This window comes from Helianthus annuus, chromosome 2 (genome assembly GCF_002127325.2).
Source record: "Helianthus annuus cultivar XRQ/B chromosome 2, HanXRQr2.0-SUNRISE, whole genome shotgun sequence".
NCBI lineage: Eukaryota > Viridiplantae > Streptophyta > Magnoliopsida > Asterales > Asteraceae > Helianthus > Helianthus annuus.
Window position 1 is genome coordinate 19,766,885 of NC_035434.2, and position 21,494 is coordinate 19,788,378.

The 21,494-nt window shown below is 32.4% G+C and overlaps 1 long non-coding RNA gene across 1 annotated transcript; it reads right to left on the reverse strand.

The window, feature by feature from the left end:
• Positions 1-2,047: 2,047 nt before the first annotated feature.
• Positions 2,048-6,347, reverse strand: LOC110909829. Its single transcript, XR_004872185.1, has 5 exons — positions 6,016-6,347; positions 5,797-5,917; positions 3,787-5,573; positions 2,632-3,692; positions 2,048-2,326 (listed from the first exon to the last, which is right to left on the reverse strand). It is a non-coding gene; the product is annotated as an uncharacterized LOC110909829 (long non-coding RNA).
• Positions 6,348-21,494: the final 15,147 nt, after the last annotated feature.

The window sequence follows — 21,494 nt, forward strand, 5'->3', positions numbered from 1 at the left end:
TATATTACAAGTTGGTTGGTTGAGTCAATGAAACATGTCAACAATGGCAAGAAGGACCATCTTTAATGTTAAAAAATGGGCCTTAGACCGCCCGTACTGGGGCGTTTTTTTAAAAAAAATTTGCAAAATAACGCCGCATAACGCCCAAACTCCCATTACATGGGGAGTTTTGGGGCGTTTTTTTTTTAAAAAAAATTGTCCCGGCGTGATTATTAAAACGCTGTTGAGATGTTGACCAACCAATCAAAATCCTTAACGGCTAGTTAACGGCTATAATATTTTTTTTAACCTTTTTCCTTATATATATATATACAAACACAATCAAATCTCACTCATTTTCAACCAAAACTCTCAAAAACTCTCTAAAAAAATACCACCATTTTATAAAAAATGGATTCTCCTAGTTCTTCATCCATGGTAAATTTTTACTACAACGAGTATTTTGCGGATGGCGATGGTTCGACCGATGAGGAGCTTGAGCAAGAGGCGGTTACGAGTGCATGTCAACTAGCGGTGAGATATGTCAACCATTCTCGTCGGCCCCAAGCAGAAAAAAATAAGACGCCACGTGTATTGTATTTTTTTTTATTTAATGAAGTATTTAAGTTTAAAAAAAATGAGAAATGATTGAATGGGGATTATTGGCATAATGCCCCACTACGCCACTTTTGCTATAATGCCCCCTTGCTGACTAGGACGTCACGTGTCGGATAATACCCCATGGTGGGGGCATTATAAGGTGTTACCACTACACATGGTCTTAGACGTGATAAAAAACTGAACCCTACCAGTCCTATAATATAGTTTTTTAAATATATATAAAAGTTAAACACTTAAATAGAAGGGTCCGGAATATAAGAACTTAAAATCCGATGTTAAAAGATGGAAAAAAAAAAAAAACTATACGAAAAAAAAAGCAAATAAATTTGATAAAACCTAACGGAGATAACAAAAATTATTGCTAAATTATATAATTTGTTGACGGATAAAAGAATTTAGTGAAAGATCAAATAAAATTAATAAATCCAAATGTAAACAAAAAGATAACCTTATTAAATATATTAAAAATTAAATAAGATATTAAATTAGAAAAATCAATAAATGATAGGTTAAAAACTAAAATATAAATTTACTGTAATTTAGTTCCCAAAATTAGAAAAATCACTAAGGCTATAGGGTGTGGTCATGACCCTTATGATCACCATGATCCTTCATGTTAGTGCCATGTAACTCATCTTTAATCCACCATCCAAAACCACTACCCTAAGGATGTGGTCATGACCCAAATCACCATCCAAATCACTAAAGAAAAAGGAAATGATTTGTTAAAAAATGGAAAGAAGGGTCATGGTTGCCATGGTTTAATCCATGCAAACCATGGTGGATCAATCAAGGGGGTGGTATAGCCTTCCATTCATGTTCCTATGTGGCAAATCATGTCCCAACCATGATCCCCATACCCTATAGTCATGAAAGTTTAAAAACTAAAATATTAATTTACAGTAAGTTAGTTCCCAATTTATAAAAAGTACAATAAAATAAACGTTCACCCCTATCTTAATTCTACTAGTGGGAAGCCCGCGCGTTGCGGCGGGGTCGACAATGTGAGGCGAGAAAAAAATTCAAACATTAAACGTTAAGTTTTTCACGGCCACAGAAGACAGTTAAATAATAGCATGCTACCTTGTATATAAATTATACCACAACAAAATGTTTGAAATACGATGGTGCACGGAAGCAAAGAGACGGTGCATTTACCCCCAATACATGTATATCCCATTGACCCGGTTAACTTTTACCGAATACTTTTTAAACCCATTTGACCACATTTAAGATCAAACACCACCCCAAACATAGCAAATTCAAGAGTTAATTATAAAATACTGCAATTAAAAAGGAAACATGTAAGGAAAAAGTTAACAATGTGCTTCAATCAAATCTACAATGAAAAAGTTATCCCACATAAACAGAAGTACTAATTACCTCTCAAAGTATAATGACTTTCTCAATTTGAGATTTAAATAATGACTTTACACAACTTGTGCCATTTTACTATATAAATGATCATCTAGATAAAAGGACATGGATATGCATACAAATGAGGTTTCGGCCCTTTTGACCTTGTCTGTTTAGAAATTTTCCATCTGTCTGGTTAGAAGATATAATATTACTTCATTTGACTCATTTCTTAAAATAATGACCACATCTAAAATGTCTGGTTTTGACTCATTTGTTAACATAAGATCACCTCTAAAATAAGGAAGCTAAATCTGAGTTACCATCTTAGCAGCATTGGAATTCTTCATACTGTCACTTTTTTTTCCATCTGTAAGATTTTAAAATAAAAAGAAACAAAAGCATTAGTAATGAAAAATAAGAAAGACGATCAATAAAATGAATAAAGACATTAAGCAAAGGCAAGTTTCTGTAAATAATTAGTGTCAACGTTTCTATCAGATTACACGTTTGTGTTGAGTTTAGACTACTTGGCCCACTTTATCTTGTTTATTTTACGTATATGCTATATGACCAGTTAAGCTAAGCGATAAAATATATTTTCATTTGACTTGCTTCTTAACTGAACAGGTGAAGTTACCACCTCTAAAATAAATGAAGTAGAGTAGCAATTACCAGAGATACCGTCCTATGAGTATTGTAGTTCATGTTGTCACTTTTTTCCATTGGTAAGATATTAAAAAGAAAGAAAAACATTAGTCACTACAAATTAAGATACATGATAAATAACTGAATTTCAGAGATTATTAAGCAAAGGACATATTATTCATTTCCTTCCTTCTTTGTTCTTTCTAGTTCATTAACCTCAAGACTCGTTCTGAACACCTTGTAATGTGTCATATTTAAACAATCTCCTTGCAACATGAAAAGATTTCAACCTAAAAAAATTACATAAAAAAAAAGTCACACGATTAGTCATTGACTTTAAAACCCATGAGAAAGGTGCATTTTCACTATCTTTTCATGTACGCTTCAATTTTCTCATAAATTTGGGCAGATTATTACTTTGTTAATAAAGATTCTTCTACCATATTTGATAGGATAGAATAAAACAAAATTTCTTGTTTCAATCTCTGTATTTTTAAATAACTAACCTACCCAAAAATTGTAGCATCCCAATATTTTATTCATAATTCTATAATTCTATGAGATTAGATGTTTTGCTATCTAATGTAAGAAACTAATCATAGCTTTTTGAAAAACAATAATGGCTAAATTCATTGAAATATATTAACAAACACCCGGTGGGCATTACTGAAACATGTCGATTACCCCTAGCACATTCAATCGTTTCTTGAACTTGAGGTTTGTCCGATTCATGTGCGTCTATAGCAGATTTCTCTATACCCCATGTATTCAAAGCAAAAAAAAAAAAAAAAGCCTGTAGCGGTTAGTTGCGATGGTAAAGACTAAGACCGTGCATTGAATACATCATTAGTGTAGCGCTAGGCATACGAAAACGGAAAGGAGGCTGACCCGGTAACGTTAAACAATTCATTGATTAATAATGTTTAGCTGAGCGACAATTGTATAAACGTCGTGTAACGAACAAGGCCTGCTAACTGAAGAGAAACCCTACAACACCAGTCTTTGAATCATTTAGAGCATCCAATACGAAATCTGTTTATGAGGACAAGAAGATGGCTATGGGAGTGTGGAACAACAAATGAGACAACCTAATTAATTAAATAACACTAACATCAGTTAATATTATTATATCTTTCGTACTACAATGTGTAAAGAGAACCCAGCTTGTAATACTCCACTCACCTGATTCAGAGCAACTTATGCATATCCTTTCTGGATGTTTGGCGGTAACTGCTCACCATGAATTTCCAAAGAAGCCCATCACAACAAACTAAATCTGCACACTATACTTGTTAATTTAAGAAATGTGCATCACTTGATACTTCTTTCACATTGTGGTGCTTTATCCAACTCAGCAGCAGCATCATGACCAACAAAAATTAACTAATAGTTAGAAAAAGAGCCATCAGCAAGCGAGCAAAGATGCAAAACTAACACCAGACTATACATAGTTACACCTTTTGCCTTGAAACTGCCGAAGCAATCCTAGAAGACTTGACTTGCTGCACTTTACCCAAAAAAAAAAAAGAAGACTTGACTTGCTGCATAGGCAACTCTACATCCTTACTGCCACCAATAAAATTCGGGTGTGAATCATTTGTACAGTCCATCTGTAGATAATATCCGACAGATAAGGACTCTTGTTATCTTTTGCATTTCAAGAAATTTAAAATAAGTAGCAACATCAATAATCAACAATAATATAGCATGAACCCCCATTTCGACTACGTGTCCAATCATGGTCTCATGTGTTCTTTACCAAAAAAATCTCAAATGTAAATTACTAAAATGTAATTGTGTTTAAAAAAGAAAAACAAACCAGTATTTCAATTGCATTTGTTTTAGACTTTTAGCTTCATTTCCAGCCGTAAAAACACAAAAAATCTTGCTTGTCGTGTGCCGGTTCTGTGAAATTTGCTTCATGCCCATACCCTTTCGAATGTCCCTCACCGGTTACTTTCCAGTAGGGCTGAAATAATTTGACATATTGACTAATAAACTTAAAAACATCCTAAATTAAATCAAAGCCTCGATTCTACACGAATCATACACTTTTTTTATGGTACACATTAAATCCAGTAATTCTAGTAGTTGGTGCTTCTTTTATAAATCCCAGGGTTGTCTCTGCAACATCCTACATAAGATAGATCACGAAAAACAATACAACTATAGATATAGATATGTAGTTTCCAGCCAAATCTTGTAACAAGGTCCTAAACACATATCATATAGTGCAATATTACCTGTTCTACAGAAAACATGTAGGTTTCGGGGTGCAAACGAGCCGAGCCCGAGCTTGACCAAGCTCGAGCTCGATTAACTTATGAGAGCTCTAGCTCGGCTAGATTCGAGCTTTGTTTTCAAAGCTCGAGCTCGCTTGGGTTCGACTCGTTTATTATCTTATAATTAATATATTAAATAAGAAAATATACATAATAGACTTTTTAGGCTCGCGAGGTCGATAAGTGAAGCTCGGGCTCGGGCTCGTTACTAAATAAGCTTATTTTTAGGTTCGGGGTCGGCTCGTAAACAAGTTTAAATAAGCTCAGCTTGGCTCGGCTCGTTTACAGTAAGGCTCGAGCTCGGGCTCGATAAACAAACGAGCTTTTATTTTAGGCTCAAGCTCGGTTCGTTTCGAGCTTTTTCTCGAGCTGATCTCGAGTAGCTCGCGAGCCGCTCTACTCGTTTGCACCCTAAGGTTTCCCTCTTAAAATGAATTTTGAAGTTCTCAAACTTTCTTTCTGAGGTATAACACAGAAGTATATGCCTAGAAAGAAACACTATATATCAATGATGATGCCAAATCAAAGACCAAATATAATGTTTTAATAGTAGTTATTGGTCTACCTTGTTCTCTTCTAGCTTGTTAGGGCCAATACATTAAGCCTCTTATTCCCTTCTTCACTCGTCAATCCCTCATTTGTAATTTCAACGTTTCAAATACCTCATCGATCGACTGGAGTGGTCTCCTGTAATAATCAAAACAAAGTTTAAAATCACCAAATCAATCTACCACAAGTACAAAACTCTCTATCCAGATTCACAGTGTTACAATGAAATCATGAAAATAGTGGATTAATCAAAACAAAATTTAATCAAACCCAATTAAAGAAAACATGAAATTCCGAGCTATATGTTTCATACTGATAGTGAAGAATTTAGACTGAAAATGTGAACGAAATCTCAACTCACCATACTGAATCGAAACAAATCAGATTTTTTTGCATAAATTAAGATGTCCTGTGCCGTCATCTCACTGCATCTTCATCCTAACCCTAGGCTGACCATGTATGCGATAACCCCTCTTCAAACCCTGCATATTGATTTACATATACATGGATACGAATTCTAGGGTTCGAATAAGATTGAAGATGAATCAAACTGAAAAATTGAAAAGTAATAGAAACTCACCAGTGATTGATGCGTCCATTCCACCGCCGGAAACAAAGAACCCTCTACAGTTTCCGGTATTAAAAAACCTCATTATTGGGATCTTTCAAGCAACATGGTCTGAGTATCAGTTGAACTTCAATCGCCATTCAAAGAGTCTCAATTATTCTTTTCAAACTCCACCATCTGCCATTGTTTGGCTTTTTGGTGTTCACGATGATGAAATAAGGTGGATTCCAATGTTGACAAGGTAGTCGATAAGGGCAGTATTAAAAGACCCTTACTGAAAGAAATAAAGTCCAATATTAAAGAAATAAAGAGCAGCAGCAGTTTTGAGGTAGAGAAAGGGTCAAGAGGGTAAACGTGGAAATGAAATCTAGATTTTAATTATAGGAGCATGATTAATTTACTATTATATCCCTCTAGTGTCTTAAAAATTAATGTTAATTACTATTATATCCCTCTCAAATGTGTTGTTTTTATTTGTACATTTTGCAACAGTTGTATGTGATGTAAAATTACATTCATATCCATCACTTCTTCTTTTTATAATAGTATAGATAACTTTTTGTACTCCTACTCAACTCTTGTAGTCCTTATCTGTTTTCTTAAAATATTTTAAATTATGTTATAGGTAATGAGTGATTCAGTTATAAGGGTTGACTAAGACTGTATAACATAAATAAGTTGAGAAATAATAGTCTAATGTTCATCTTCTCCTTCACCAAATCGACCGGTATGTTTTCTTTACGTTCTAACATCCAAAGAAAATGAGACTTTCTCCCTCTCTCTAAATTCTGCAATAACACTGTCAAAATCATATATACAATATAAAATTTTAAAAAATTTCTGGGCTCTCGAATGTTTTTGGCCCTGAACAGTCGCCCACCTAACACTTGCTCAGGGCCGGTCCTGATGGCTAGTTTAGTACATTAATCATGCTTTCATTAGCATTAGTCTTCTATAATTATACGTGTCACATAACCACGTATGCCGCCAAGTATATCCAACTTGCCATCATTCGGTGTATCATAAGTCAATTTCGATCGAACAACTCTAAACAACATCGTTAATACTACGGTACTATCAGAACGGTTTATTATTTTCAAATCGATTTAAAATATTTGATAGATTTTAAATACATTACAGACAGGAAGATTGAACCACATGTATTAATTTATTATGACTAGATATCTGGATGTGAAGACTGATTCATTTTACACGCATTATATCATATGTTTCGCAATATTCTTTAAAATATGTTTCTAAAAACATTAGTAATAGGATTAATTTTATATATACCATTACAAACTCTGAAAATATCATATATATATATATATATATATATATATAGTGGAGAGTTCAAATGAGAAGAAATTTTTTGTAAGAATAAAAAAGAAGAAATTTCAACCAATAAGAATGCTTTATTTTACTTTGTTTAATTTTTGTATTTAATATTAGTGTAATGGTATATTGATAAACTTAGATGGATTATTAATTGGTAGTCTTCTTTTTTATTAGCTAACTACATTAAATTTGTAACTTATTAAAAAAACATATTTTTTTCAAAAAAAGAAAAAAATATATAATTTAAAGTGTAGCATAAATTATGAGGTGTGTAGGATGAATTGCGAGCTGTGTAGGATAAATTTCAATATGTGTAGGATAAATTTCAAAACGTGTAGGATAAATTTTGATGTGTGCAATAAAAAATTTAAGTGTGGAGGATGATACTGTTTATGACTAAATAATTAGTCAAAGATAATAATAAATGAGTTGAGAGAAAAACTATTTAATGTTTTACATTTGTACCCTTTGTTCTTTTTCTTCTTAATTTAATTTTCTTCTCAAATGAACCTTTCACTATATATATATAGGTAGAGGATCCTGTAAAAAAGGCCTAAAGTGTGAGAAGGGTAAGAAAGAATCTCAGCCATTAGATCTTTTGATCTAATGGTTGAGATCAATAGGGACCAAATTGTAAAATATTTTCATTAATTTGGACTGATTTGAAATATGTAGGGGCAATATAGTCTTTTAAACCCACTAGAAATTAGGTAATGCACATGTAACTTTCCCTCGTCTTTTTTAAACGTCAATAACTTTTTGTACGTAACTTTTTTTTTAAAAAAATTACACCATAATAACGAGCGTTTTTTTATCTTTAATATGAGTACCATATTGCTATACTTATATAGAGAAAAAAATATGTTTCAATCAGATGTTTAGTCAATGAATGGTGTTATATACTTGCTGAATGGTGTTATATACTTGCTGAATGGTTTATATACTTACTGAATGGTGTTATATACTTGCTGAATGGTGTTATATACTTGCTGAATGCTGAATGGTGTTATATACTTGCTGAATGGTGTTATATACTTGTTGAATGGTGTTATATACTTACTATAATTACGGTGGCGGTTATGGGAAGTTTTTAATTAATTGAATTAATGATAAAATTACTTGTTTACCCTTTTCAATTAATTTAGATCTAATGGCTGAGATTTTTTCTTACCTTTCTCACACTTTTGGTCTTTTTTACAATAACCTTACCCTACATATATATATATATATATATATATATATATATATATATATATATATATATATATATATATATAGGGCTGTTAGAATGAAAACCACCCCGAGTTGTAAGAACCGCGAGAACTACACCCCACGGAGCGCCGTTCGCCATGATTTTTTTTTACAAGTAGATGTGTGTATTATAAACACAGCCGTAAAAAATCCTGGCGAACGGCGCTCCGTGGGGTGTAGTTTTTTACACCACAAGTTTGATGTTTTTAATTTTTTTTCTTTTTTCTTTTTTTTTCACCAAACTTGTGGTGTAAAAAACTACACCCCACGGAGCGCCGTTCGCCATGATTTTTTACGACTGTGTTTATAATATACACATCTACTTGTAAAAAAAATCATGGCGAACGGCGCTCCGTGGGGTGTAGTTCCCGCGGTTCTTACAACTCGAGGTGGTTTTCATTCTAGCGGCTCCCTATATATATAAATATATATATATATATATATATATATATATATATATATATATATATATATATAGGGTAAGGTTCATGCGAGAACCACCTTTATTGCGAGAACCGCGAGAACCAATGTGAACACAACCTAAAATAGCTAAAAAAAACCTAACCACCACCCCCCAAAAACCTAAACCCCTACACCCCCCCCCCCCCCCAAAAATAAAAACCTAACCCCCTCCCCCAAAAAACCTAACCCCCCCCACCCCCCCCCCCCTCAAAACCTAAACCCCCCTCCCCCACCCCCCAAAAAACTAAACCCCCCCACCCCCCCCCCAAGCTAAAATGCTAAAAACTAAACCCCCAAAAAACCTAAAAATCTAAAAAAAATTAAAAAAATCTAAATTTTTTTTTATTTTTTTACTATTTTTTATGTTCAAATCGCTAGTTTTAGTAGCCAAAAAAAAATTTTTTTTTGATACTAAAAGTAGCGATTTTTATATAAAAAATAGTAAAAAAATAAAAAAAAATTTTGGGTGTTTTTTAGATTTTTTTAGGTATTACTATTTGCGTTCACACAGGTTCTCGCGGTTCTCGCAATAAAGGATGGTTCCTAACGGATCTTTGTCCTATATATATATATATATATAGAGAGAGAGAGAGAGGGATTAGGATCATGTGAGAAGTAGTAGATTAATTGAGAAACTTGAGAAGAGTTCTGGACCACACATTTTCCCTAAGCAAAAAAATGCAAAAAAAAATGTAAAAAAATGCAATTTTTTTTTTGGAAGAATCGGAGCTTTTTTCTTTAAGGTTTTGTTTTTTTTTCTTTTTATTTTTTTTTTTTTTGGATTTATACACATGTGTATATTGTTATTCTTTTAACTATACATATGTGTATATTGTCAAATATACATATATCTATATACATGTTTAAAATTGAAAAATAAGTGTTATTTAGGGTTTAGCATTAGTGTTTAGGATTTAGCATTAGGGTTTAGCATTAGTATTTAGGGTTAAGCTTTAGGGTTTAGCATTAGGGTGGAGTGTATGGTTCAATCACTCTAGGGTCTTTGAGTCATTCTCTACCCAATAATAGCATGGCATGTCAACTACGCAGTCTACTTCCCATTTTACACTCAATCTCTAGGTATGGTTCAATCAATCTAGGGTGTTTGAGTTATATATTTTTTATTTCTAGAAATTATTCATAAATAAATAAAACATAATTTAATGTAAATAAAGGTACTTTTAATTAAAAAAAACACATTATATAAAATTAAAATAAATAACATGACACTAAAATATAAAAATAAATTTAAAAAAAAACCTAATTTAACTATTCGTCGTTGGAAAAGTTGTATTTTTATTATAAGGGCTAGTTTTAACTTTTTAATGGTCAAATTTCATTCAATCACCACTCAATCAAATCGGTGACTATACACCGAATACACTCACTGAACACCTTCATCACCATGGTGTGGTTCACCGATCGGTGACCCCCATCCCCGAATGAGGTCCCCGCAACCATACCTCTTACCCTTAGGGTTTAGCAATAGTATTGAAGGTTTAGCATTAGGGTTTAGCTTTTGAGTTTAGCATTAGGGTTTAGCTTTAGCTTTTGGGTTTAGCTTTAGCTTTAGGGTTTGCATTAGAGTTTAGCATTAAGGGTTTAGCTTTAGGGTTTAGCTTTAGCTTTTGGGTCTAGCATTAGGGTTTAGCTTTAGGGATTAGAGTTAGGGTTTAGCTTTATGGTTTAGCATTATGGTTTAGCTTTAGGGATTAGAATTAGGGTTTAGCTTTAGGGTTTAGGGTTTAGCATTAAGGCTAAGCTTTAGGGTTTAGGATTTAAGGTTTAAGGTTTATAACACTTATTTTTCAATTTTAAACATTTATATACATATATGTATAATTGACAAGGGGACCGCTAAAATGAAAACCACCTCCAGTTGTTACAACTGAGAGAACCACTTTCGAGCCTTTAGATCAAGAGGATGGATGGATGAGATTGAAAGTAACAAAAATTAATATTAAATAGATTTTGTCTTATTATGTCTTTAATATTTTAATTCAAAGGGGTAGTATAGTAAAATTACTCTATTTTGTCTTTATTATTTTTTTGTTACTTTTTTGTTTTATTATATTACTTTTTATTTTTCAAGAAAATTTTTTTATTAAAAGCATTTTTTAAATTCAGATCTTTTTAACAAAGCGATTTTTTTTGCGCGCCGGTTTTGTGCGTCCCATTTTACCGCGACGTTTTTTACGTCCCTTTTTTTCGCGGCGTTTTTATGCACCACATTCATGCCTCTTGTTTTTTACGCGCCGTTTTTTAAAGCGTCGTTTTTTACATGTTTTTTAACGCGCCGTTTTTTACACGTTTTTTTACACGCCGTTTTTTACATGTTTTTACACGTCGTTTTAACGCGCCGTTTTTTACACGTTTTTTTGCATGCCGTTTTTTGCGCGCCGTTTTTATGTTCTGTCTCCGCCCAATTTTTTTTACGCCCCGTTTTGCCCAATTTTTTTCCGCCCCGTTTAGCCCCGTTTTTTTCGCGCCGTATTTTACGGCCCGTTTTTTTTTTCCAAAAAAAAAAAATTACGGTTTACGGGATAAAATTTTTTAGCTCAATTTTTTACGATTTAAGTTTTACGTTTTAAGTTTTACATTTTACGTTTTACGTTTTACTTTTTTTACGTTTTACGTTTTACGTTTTTACGTTTTACGTTTTACGTTTTTACGTTTTACGTTGTACGTTTTACGTTAAAATTTATACGTTTTACGTTTTACGTTAAAACTTTTTAGTTTTTACGTTTTACGTTTTACGTAAAACTTTTTACTTTTTACGTTTTACGTTTTACGTAAAACTTTTTACGCTTCATGTTTTTACGTTTTACGTTAAAAAGTTTACGGTTTACGTTAAAAAGTTTACGGTTTAATTTTTTTTTTTTACAAAAACTTTTTTACGCAAAAACGAACGCACCCAAAAATCGCAAACTTGGGAGGTGTCTCGGATATATGGTTATCATCATCGACTGGGGGGAAACCAACAACATCAAAACAAAATGTATCTCGAAAAAAAAGGATTGGCTCAGATTATCCGATAATCAAAATGCTGCAAAAGTGGGGTTGCAGGTTCAAAAAACCTACCCTCCGCCGGCCTTGCCGCGCCATCGTCATCTAAATTTACGCCTTTTCTTTTCATCATCGCCGCCCAAATCGACCATATCAAAACCCACATATTCAAAGATTCAAAATCACCAGTAAACCCAGCCAAAAATCACTGTTCGAATCAACCAAAAATCACTGTTCAAACATTCAACACATTCACAAATCACCAACAAAACCCAGCAAAAACTGTTGTGATTCGAAATCACTATCCAAACATTCAACACATTCGAAATCGTTGTTCAAACATTCAACACATTCACAAATCACCAACATTCAACACATTCACAAATCACCAACAAAACCCATCAAAACCCTAACATATCAAAAAACCATCAAATTCAAAAAAAACCATCAGAATCAAATACCCACATATTCAAGGAACCCACATAGTTCACTAATAAAAATTCACCAGAAAATCAAGACAACATGCCAAAATTCACCAGAAAATCAAAAATCACCAGAAAATCAAAGAACATACTTCACTAATCAAAAATCACCATATCAAACCCACAGAGTTCATCAAATTCTGATAAAAATCAACAAATCAAATAACTTACTCCCTCTTCTCTTCCTGCACGTCTGGTCGCCGGCCAGATTCAGGCGCCGGAATACCGGCAAACACCCCAAAAATCCTCATCTTCATGTACAACACACTCCCACTCCCTCTCGACCCCCCTTCAAGCAAACTCGCCGGATTCCAGCGGCGATTGTCGGTGATGTTCCGACCAGAGGACACACCCAAACACCCCCTGACCTGGAGTTTTCATCACCGGCTCCATTGTCGCTGATTGTCGGCGATGTTCTGACCGGAAATCTAGCGGGTCCACTTCTGGAGGTTTCATCACCGGCTCCGGTGTCGGAAGTTTCATCGCCGGCAGCTGCCGGTTTGCCAACACCTCCATGGGGTTCGCCAATCTTCAAACGAGAGGGAGAAAGGGAAACCAGATCTAAAATGGTAGATGAGAGAGGAGAGAGTAAATGGGAGATCAGAGAGAATAGAGTAAATTAGAGATGTCAGGGACATTAAATAAAGAGAGAGAGGGAAGATTAGACATTTGGGGTAAATGATTAAAATACCCCTTTTTCTGATTGGTTGAGAGTGGTTCTCACGGTTCTTACAACTGGAGGTGGTTTTCATTTTAGCGGCTCCCTAATTGACAATATACATATATGTATAGTTAAAAATATTAACAATATACACATGTGTATAAATTCCAAAAAAAAATATAAAAAAATAAAACCTTAAAGAAAAAACTCCGATTTTTCAAAAAAAAAAATGCATTTTTTCACCTTTTTTTTTGAATTTTTTGCTTAGGGAAAATATGCGGTCTAGATTGCTTCTCAAGTTTCTCAAATAGAGTGGACTTCTCTTATGATCCCTACCCTATATATATATAGGGAGCCGCTAAAATAGGAACCACCTCCAGTTGTAAGAACCACGAGAACCACTCTCCACCAATTAGATTTTACCACCTCAAAGGGTATATTGGTTATTTACTTAAAACCTGTCAATTGTCCTTTTAGTCTGATTTACAGACATAAATCATCACCCCCCCCCCCTAAAAAAAAGTTGAATCCCCCATTTCTCTCTCTCCCAAGCTTCGTTCACCACCATCTTCTCTCCCCTTGGCCACCCCCTCTTCTCTGTTTGTAGCGGCTTCCGGCGACGGACATGCACACCGATAACCCCGGGCTCAGTGAATAGTGGTGGTGATTGGTTAATGCCGCCCCTCCTCCCCCTGTACCCCCTCCTTCTCCGGCCACAAGTCCGGCGGAGCTAAAAAAAACTCCGGTAAACTCTGTGTATTTTGCTTCACCACCATCTGATCACTACTACCACCCGGCTACCCCCTCTTTCTACTTTCTCTCTCTTCGTTTCACCGTCAAACTTTATGGGGGGTTGCTCAGATCTGAACGGGTGTGGCGGCAGTGGTTAGAAATGGGTTAGGGTTGCTCAGATCTGAACCGGTGGCCACATACAGAGGCGAAAGGCGGTGGTGGGGGTGGTGGTTTGGTGGGAGTTGTGCAGAGGCGGAAGGCGGTGGTGGTTTTGTGGGGAGACTGGTGGGGGGTTTTGTGCAGAGATCGGTGTATAGCGTTTAGTTCTTCGTAGATCTGAACTTCTGGACGACTGGACCTTTTGTCACCACTTGTTGATTTATCTGCTTCAATGGTGATTTTGATGATTTTTGGTAAAGTTGTGAATGATATTTTCTTTTGGGTTTTTTGTTACTGTCATTTTGTTGCTACTGCCATTTTGATCTCTATATTTTTCTTTGTGGTTTAGATTTATTGGTATTGATCTGTTGGTATTTCTTTGAAATTTTGCAGGTTTCTTTGAATTTTTGTGGGTTTGATCTGTTGGTATTGATCTGTTGGTATTTTAGTCGAGATATCTCGTTTTGCCGTTGATGGATTGGGCGGGCGATGATGCAAAAAAAAACGTAGATTTAGATGACGATGGCGCGGCAAGGACGGCGGAGGGTAGGTTTTTGAACCTGCAACCCCATTTTTGCAGCCTTTTGATTATCGGATAATCTGAACCAAACCCCGTTTTATTTTCGAGATACACTTTGTTTTGATGTTGTTGTTTTTTTTATTCCCCCCCCCTAGTCGATGATGATAACATATCTGAGACACCTCCCAAGTGTGAGATTTCTGGGTGCGTTCATTTTTGCGTAAAAAAGTTTTTCTAAAAAAAGGTTAAACTGTAAACTTCTTAACGTAAAACGTAAAAAACGTAAAAAGTTTTACGTAAAACGTAAAAACGACGATTGAATTCAAAACCGGCGCGTAAAAAGTAAAAAACCGTTAACGTAAAAAACCTGAATTTAAAAATGTTAATGTAAAAAACGTTAACGTAAAAAACCGGCGCGTAAAACGTAAAAACGTAAAACACGTTAACGTAAAAAACGTTAACGTAAATAACCGGCGCGTAAAACGTAAAAAAAAGGTTAACGTAAAAAACCGGCGCGTAAAACGTAAAAAATGTTAACGTAAAAACGGCGCGTTGAAAAAACGATGCGTGAAAAAGTCGGGCGTAAAAACGGCGCGAAAAAGCCGGGCGTAAAAACGTAAAACGTAAAAATCTGTAAAAAAATCTGAATTTGAAAATGCTTAATAAAAAAACTATGTTTAAAAAATAAAAAACTAATATAATAATACAAAAAGTAATAAAAAACACTAAAACCAAAAAGACAAAATAGAGTAATTTTACTAAAATACCCTTTTGGACTAAAATATTAAAGACATAATAAAACAAAAAATACTTAATGGCTAGAAAGTGGTTCTCATAGTTCTTACAACTGGAGGTGGTTTTTATTTTAGCGCTCCCCTATATATATATATATATATATATATATATATATATATATATATATATGGGAAAGTTCAAATGAAAACCACTTTTATTGCGAAAACTCAAAAACTAACTAAAAAAAGCCTAAAAAACACACCAAAAAAAAAATTTTTTACAATTTTTTTATTAAAAATCGCTAGTTTTTATATATAAAAAAATTTTAAAAACAATTTGTAGTGCACATGTGTAATAATTCACATGTGCAGTACTATTACACATGTGCACTACAATTTTTTTTTTTTTTGAAAATTTTTTTATATAATTTAAATAGCGAAAATTGGTATGCAAAAAAAAAATTTGTATATTTTTTAGGTTTTTTTAGTTAGTTTTCGAGTTTTCGCGATAACTAGTGGTTTTCATTTGAACCTTCCCCTATATATATATAGTGGAGGGTTCAAATGAGAAGAATTTTTTTGTAAGAAGAAAAAAGAAGAAGTTTCAACCAATAAGAATGCTTCATTTTACTTCATTTAATATTTGCATTTAATTTTAATATAAGGGTATATTGGTAAACTTACAAAAATCATTAATTTGTATTTTTCCCCTTTAATAACTAACTAAATTAAATTTGTAACTCCTTTTCAAAATATATACTTTTTCCAAATTAAAAAAAACAACTTAATTTAAAGTGTATAATAAATTACTAGTTGTGTAGGATAAATTACGAGTTGTGTAGGATATATTTCGAGATGTGTATGATAAATTTCGACTGTGTACGATAAAATTCTATAATGTGTAGGGTATATGTAGGAAAATTTTAATATGTGTAGGTTTTGTAGATTGTATGTAGGATAATTAATGATTAGTTGACTAATTAATTAAAGAGTTAAAAATTAATGCTATAAGTTATAAATGAAATAGTATTTTACTAATATGCCCTTTCTTCTTTTTCTTCTCACATTAAATTTCTTGAGAAGGATTATAGACCAAATATTTTCCCTAAGGTTTTCATAATATACACCTTTGTATAGTTTAAGATTAACAATATACATATGTGTATAATTTAATATTTGACAATATACATATATGTATACTAGAAGGATGCCCGCGCGAGGCGTCGGGAGCGACATATCGTATTGCGATACTCGTTTTGGTAGTTTTCTTATTCATATAATATTTGTTTTTGCATTATTGTGATAGATATACATTCAAAGCGAATTAATCGGGTAATCTATTTCATCGTGTTGTACATGGTTCGTTCATTATCCTCAACCAAATCCGTAGCCAAAGTCATCGGTTAGTCTATTTTATCAACCAATCGGTTTTTCGTTTATTCGATTAAATTGACGGTTTTCGGTTTGATTCATTTAATACCAAAAACCAAACTTTGGCTAAAACCTTTGCTTAGAAATATATGAAATTGAGGTATAAATATATGAAATATATTAACCATAGGTATAAAAGCTAGAAATATATGAAAATATGAATGATTCGGTTCAGTTCTGTTAATTTGGTTAAACCATAGTACAAAAATATTGATAACCGATTTCCTGTTATTTAGGTTTTCAATTAATTCAATTTTTGGTTGCTTTCGGTTCAGTTTTGTCTATTTTCGGTTTGGTTAGGTTAACGATTTAGTTATTGCTCACCGATAACCGATTTTGGTTAATAACCAACAGGTGCGTGCGCGATGTTGTGGGAAACACAAACGTTGCCACAGTGGGCATTGTTCAGTTGGTTAGATTATTATCCTCAACCGAAATCGAGGTCGTTGATTAGTCTATTTTATTAACCAACCCATTTTAGTTAATCGGTTTGGTTTATTCAGTTACATTGACGGTTTTTGGCTTGATTCATTTAATTTTGGTTCATAGCCAAAACCAAACTTGGGATAAAACTTTTGAATAGAAATACATGAAATTTAGGTATAAATAAATTAAATAGATGTATATTTACATGAAATGGAGGTATAAATACATAAAATTGGGGTATAAATATGAAATACATGACTAAAGGTATAAAAGCTAGAAATATATGAAAATATGAATGGTTTGGTTCGGTTAGTTTTGGTTGAGGGTACAAAAAAATCGATAACAGTTTTTTGGTTAATTCGGATTTCGGTTAATCAGTTTTCAGTTAACTCAATTTTTGGTTGATTTCGGTTCCGTTTCGATTAACAATTCAGTTATTACTCACCCTTAAACATTGTTATCACGTAACGTATCAATTTTTTAATTAAAAAACTATGGAAATACAATACTCAAATTAAAGAGAATAAAACACTCATTTATATGGCGTAATTTAAAAAATAATATATTAGTGTACCAAAAAGTTATGATCGTTTAAAAATTGTGGGGATTGGGTGTTAGTTTTTTTAAGGGGATAAACTGTAACTAATAACTAGTTATCTATAATTTGTTAAAGATGAGGGTTTGATCACTTGATATTTTGTATCTATTAAACATTCTTCGATAATAACTAAGTACGTTAGGCTTTAATCACTTGTACACTAAGCCATCATCTACTTGTACCTTTTAATCTAGACGTCAATACTGATCAACACAACTATCGAAACATTGACAAAAATGAATAGGTCGTCACGGTACTTTTGGATTTTATATTTTTAACATTATGGTTTATAAAATATGACAAGAATACGTAAAAAAATTATAAGTTTGTTGTGAATGGAGAAAATGTGTAACTAATTACTCATAATTATGTTAAAACTTATGGATTTAAGTATAATAAGATGGAGAGCTAAAATATAATTATTGTTTAAAAGACAACTTACCCTCATATTAAGGGTGTATTTATAAATTTAAAGTGAAAGTGTTCTTATTTTTTAGGTATCTTTAAAATGCCCCTCTCTTATGCATTATAATATAGTATATATATAGATAGTCAATTTTAAACTATACATGTGTGTATATTACAAAAAGCTTGGGGAGATTTGTGGTTCAGAATGCTTCTCAAGTTTCTCAAATATGGTGGACTTCTCTTAGGATCCATACTCTCTCTCTCTCTCTCTCTCTCTCTATATATATATATATAGGATTAGGTTCAAGAGAGAACAACTTCTTGAGAGTGAAGTGAGTGAACTAATCATGGCCCTTGATCATTTTTTAGATTAAAAGGGCAAGATTGACATTAGCCAAGTATGTTTAATTAAAATCCCTTAATTTTCTCATCTATTAACTCTCTCTCTCTCTCTCTCTCTCTCTTTCATTTTTAATTATTTCTCCATCATTTCTTTATCCATAGATTTTTTTTTTATTTTAACTTGAATGTTGTTTTTCTTTTATTATCCGTATATATAGATATCATAATATATTGTTTTTAACTTTTTATAATTTTCAATAAATATTGAAAAATTTCTTTGAGATTGAAATTATAATTATTTTTGGGCATTTACTTTTTTTTGAATATGTGATGAAGTTATTTATTTTGCATACATGTGATATGTTTCATTTTCATTAATTTTATAATTTTTATATGAATCTACTCGTGTGTATGCATAATATACTATATGTTGTTAATATACACATATGTAACTATTTTTGAATATAATACACAGATGTATAAAAGACTATACACATGTGTATAAACTGACAATTGTAATGTATAAACTGATAGTTAGCGAGATTGTACACATGTGTATAAATTAACAGCTGTGTATCTTGTATAAACTGATAGTTAGCGAGACTGTACACATGTGTATAAACTAACATCTGTGTATCTTGTATAAACTAATACTAGCGAGACTGTACACATGTGTATACACTAATAGCTGTGTATCTTGTATATATGGAAACTAGCGAAATTTTAGGGATTTTGATTATATTGTTTAATAAATGCAATTTAAAAAAGACGCAAATACTCTTCTGTCAATTATTTTAAAGGGAAGTTACAACATTATAATTACAATCTTGCCATTGTTTAAAAATCTCTAGATGATGTAATCCAATGGCCCAGATTAGTTCACACGGTTCACTCTCAACCTAGTGTTCACTCTCGAACCCTACCCTATATATATAGGGGAAGGTTAATTTGAGAAGAAAATTAAATTAGAGTTAAATGCCATTTTAGTCCCTGTGGTTTGGGCCATTTTGGCAGTTTAGTCCAAATGTTTCATTTTTAACCTGTGGGTCCAAAAAGGTTTCACAGTTGCCATTTCAGTCCACTGGGTTAACTTCATCCATTTTTTCTGTTAACGAGAAGGCCAATTCGGTCATTTTAAATGGCTAAATTGCCCTTTTAGTTAACAGAATTACATACAAAATGACCGAATTGGCCTTCTCGTTAACAGAAAAAATGGATGAAGTTATCTAAGTAAAATGGCAAATGTGAAACCTTTTTGGACACCCAGGTTAAAAATGAAACCTTTGGACTAAACTGGCAAAATGGCCCAAACCTCAGGGACTAAAATGGCATTTAACTCATTAAATTAAGAAGAAAAAAGAACAAAGGGTACAAATGTAAAACTTTAAATAGTTTTTCTCTCAACTCATCTATTATTATCTTTGACTAATTAATTAGTTATAAACACTATCATCCTCCACACTTAAATTTTTGCTTACACACATCAAAATTTATCCTACACGTTTTGAAATTTATCCTACACATATTGAAATTTATCCTATACAGCTCGCAATTCATCCTACACACCTCGTAATTTATGCTACACTTTAAATTATATATTTTTTCTTTTTTTTGAAAAATATGTTTTTTTAAATAAATTACAAATTTAATATATTTAGATATTAAAAAGGAGGACAACCAATTAATAACCATCTAAGTTTACCAATATACCCTTACACTAATATTAAATACAAAAATTAAATGAAACATTTTTATTGGTTGAAATTTCTTTTTTTTATTCTAAAATAAATTCTTTTCTTTTGAACTTTTCGATATATATATATATATATATATATATATATATACCCACTTTTAGTGACTTGATCATTTTACCCCTTTTAATTATATGATTTTTTATATATCTTTTTTTATTTATTTGATCAATGCTTTGAGATCTCCATTATCACCCAACATAAAATTAACAACCAATAAATTTTTTTAAACTTTTCAATGATGAATACCTCATAATCTCTTTAAAGTGGACCCAAATGGCCAAATATACATCAATTTCATCCGTCCAAAAAATGTTTTAAACTATATACCTAGTAAAATTACATGTACGTTGCGGCAGGAGTTTGATCGACATTAGTTTAGTTCATTGCGGTATCGATACGATACCGGTACCCGGTATAACAAACAAAAGAGGAAACATAAAAAAAAGTCGAAAGAAACGATTATTAGAGTTTAGGGGTTGTTTGATAATTTTATTAAAGTTTAAAATGTAAAAAGTGAATTAAGTAAACTAAGAGGGTGGGAAAGTGAAAATCACTAAATAACAAAAAAGAATCCACCCCAACTAACACGTTTTAATATATATATATAAAATCACAACCTGAAAACTATTTGTCGCAACACAATTATATGATTTTAATTTAATATATCTTTTTTTATTTATTTGACAATTATATGATTTTAATTAATATATCTTTTTTTATTTATTTTATCCAAACATTCAGATCTCATCATCACCTAAAGAAAATTAATGATTCTTTCTTATCTCCATCATCACCTAACACAAAATTAACAAACAATAAAATATTTTAAACTCTTGAATGATGAATACGTCATAATCTTATTAAAGTGGACCCAAATGGTCAAATATATATCAATTTCAGCCGCCAAAAAAAACATTTTAAACTATATAACTAGTAAATTACATGTGCGTTGTGGCGAGAGTTTGGTCGACATCAGTTTGTTTCGTTGTCATATCGATACGATACTGACACCCGGTATAACAACCAAAAAAGGAAAACATAAAAACAAAGTCGAAAGAAACGTTTATTGGAGTTTAGGGGTTCTTTGATAATTATATTAAAGTTTAGAATGTAAAATATAAATTGAGTAAACTAATAGGATGTAAAAGTGAAAATCACTAAATAACAAAAAGAGATACTACTCATGA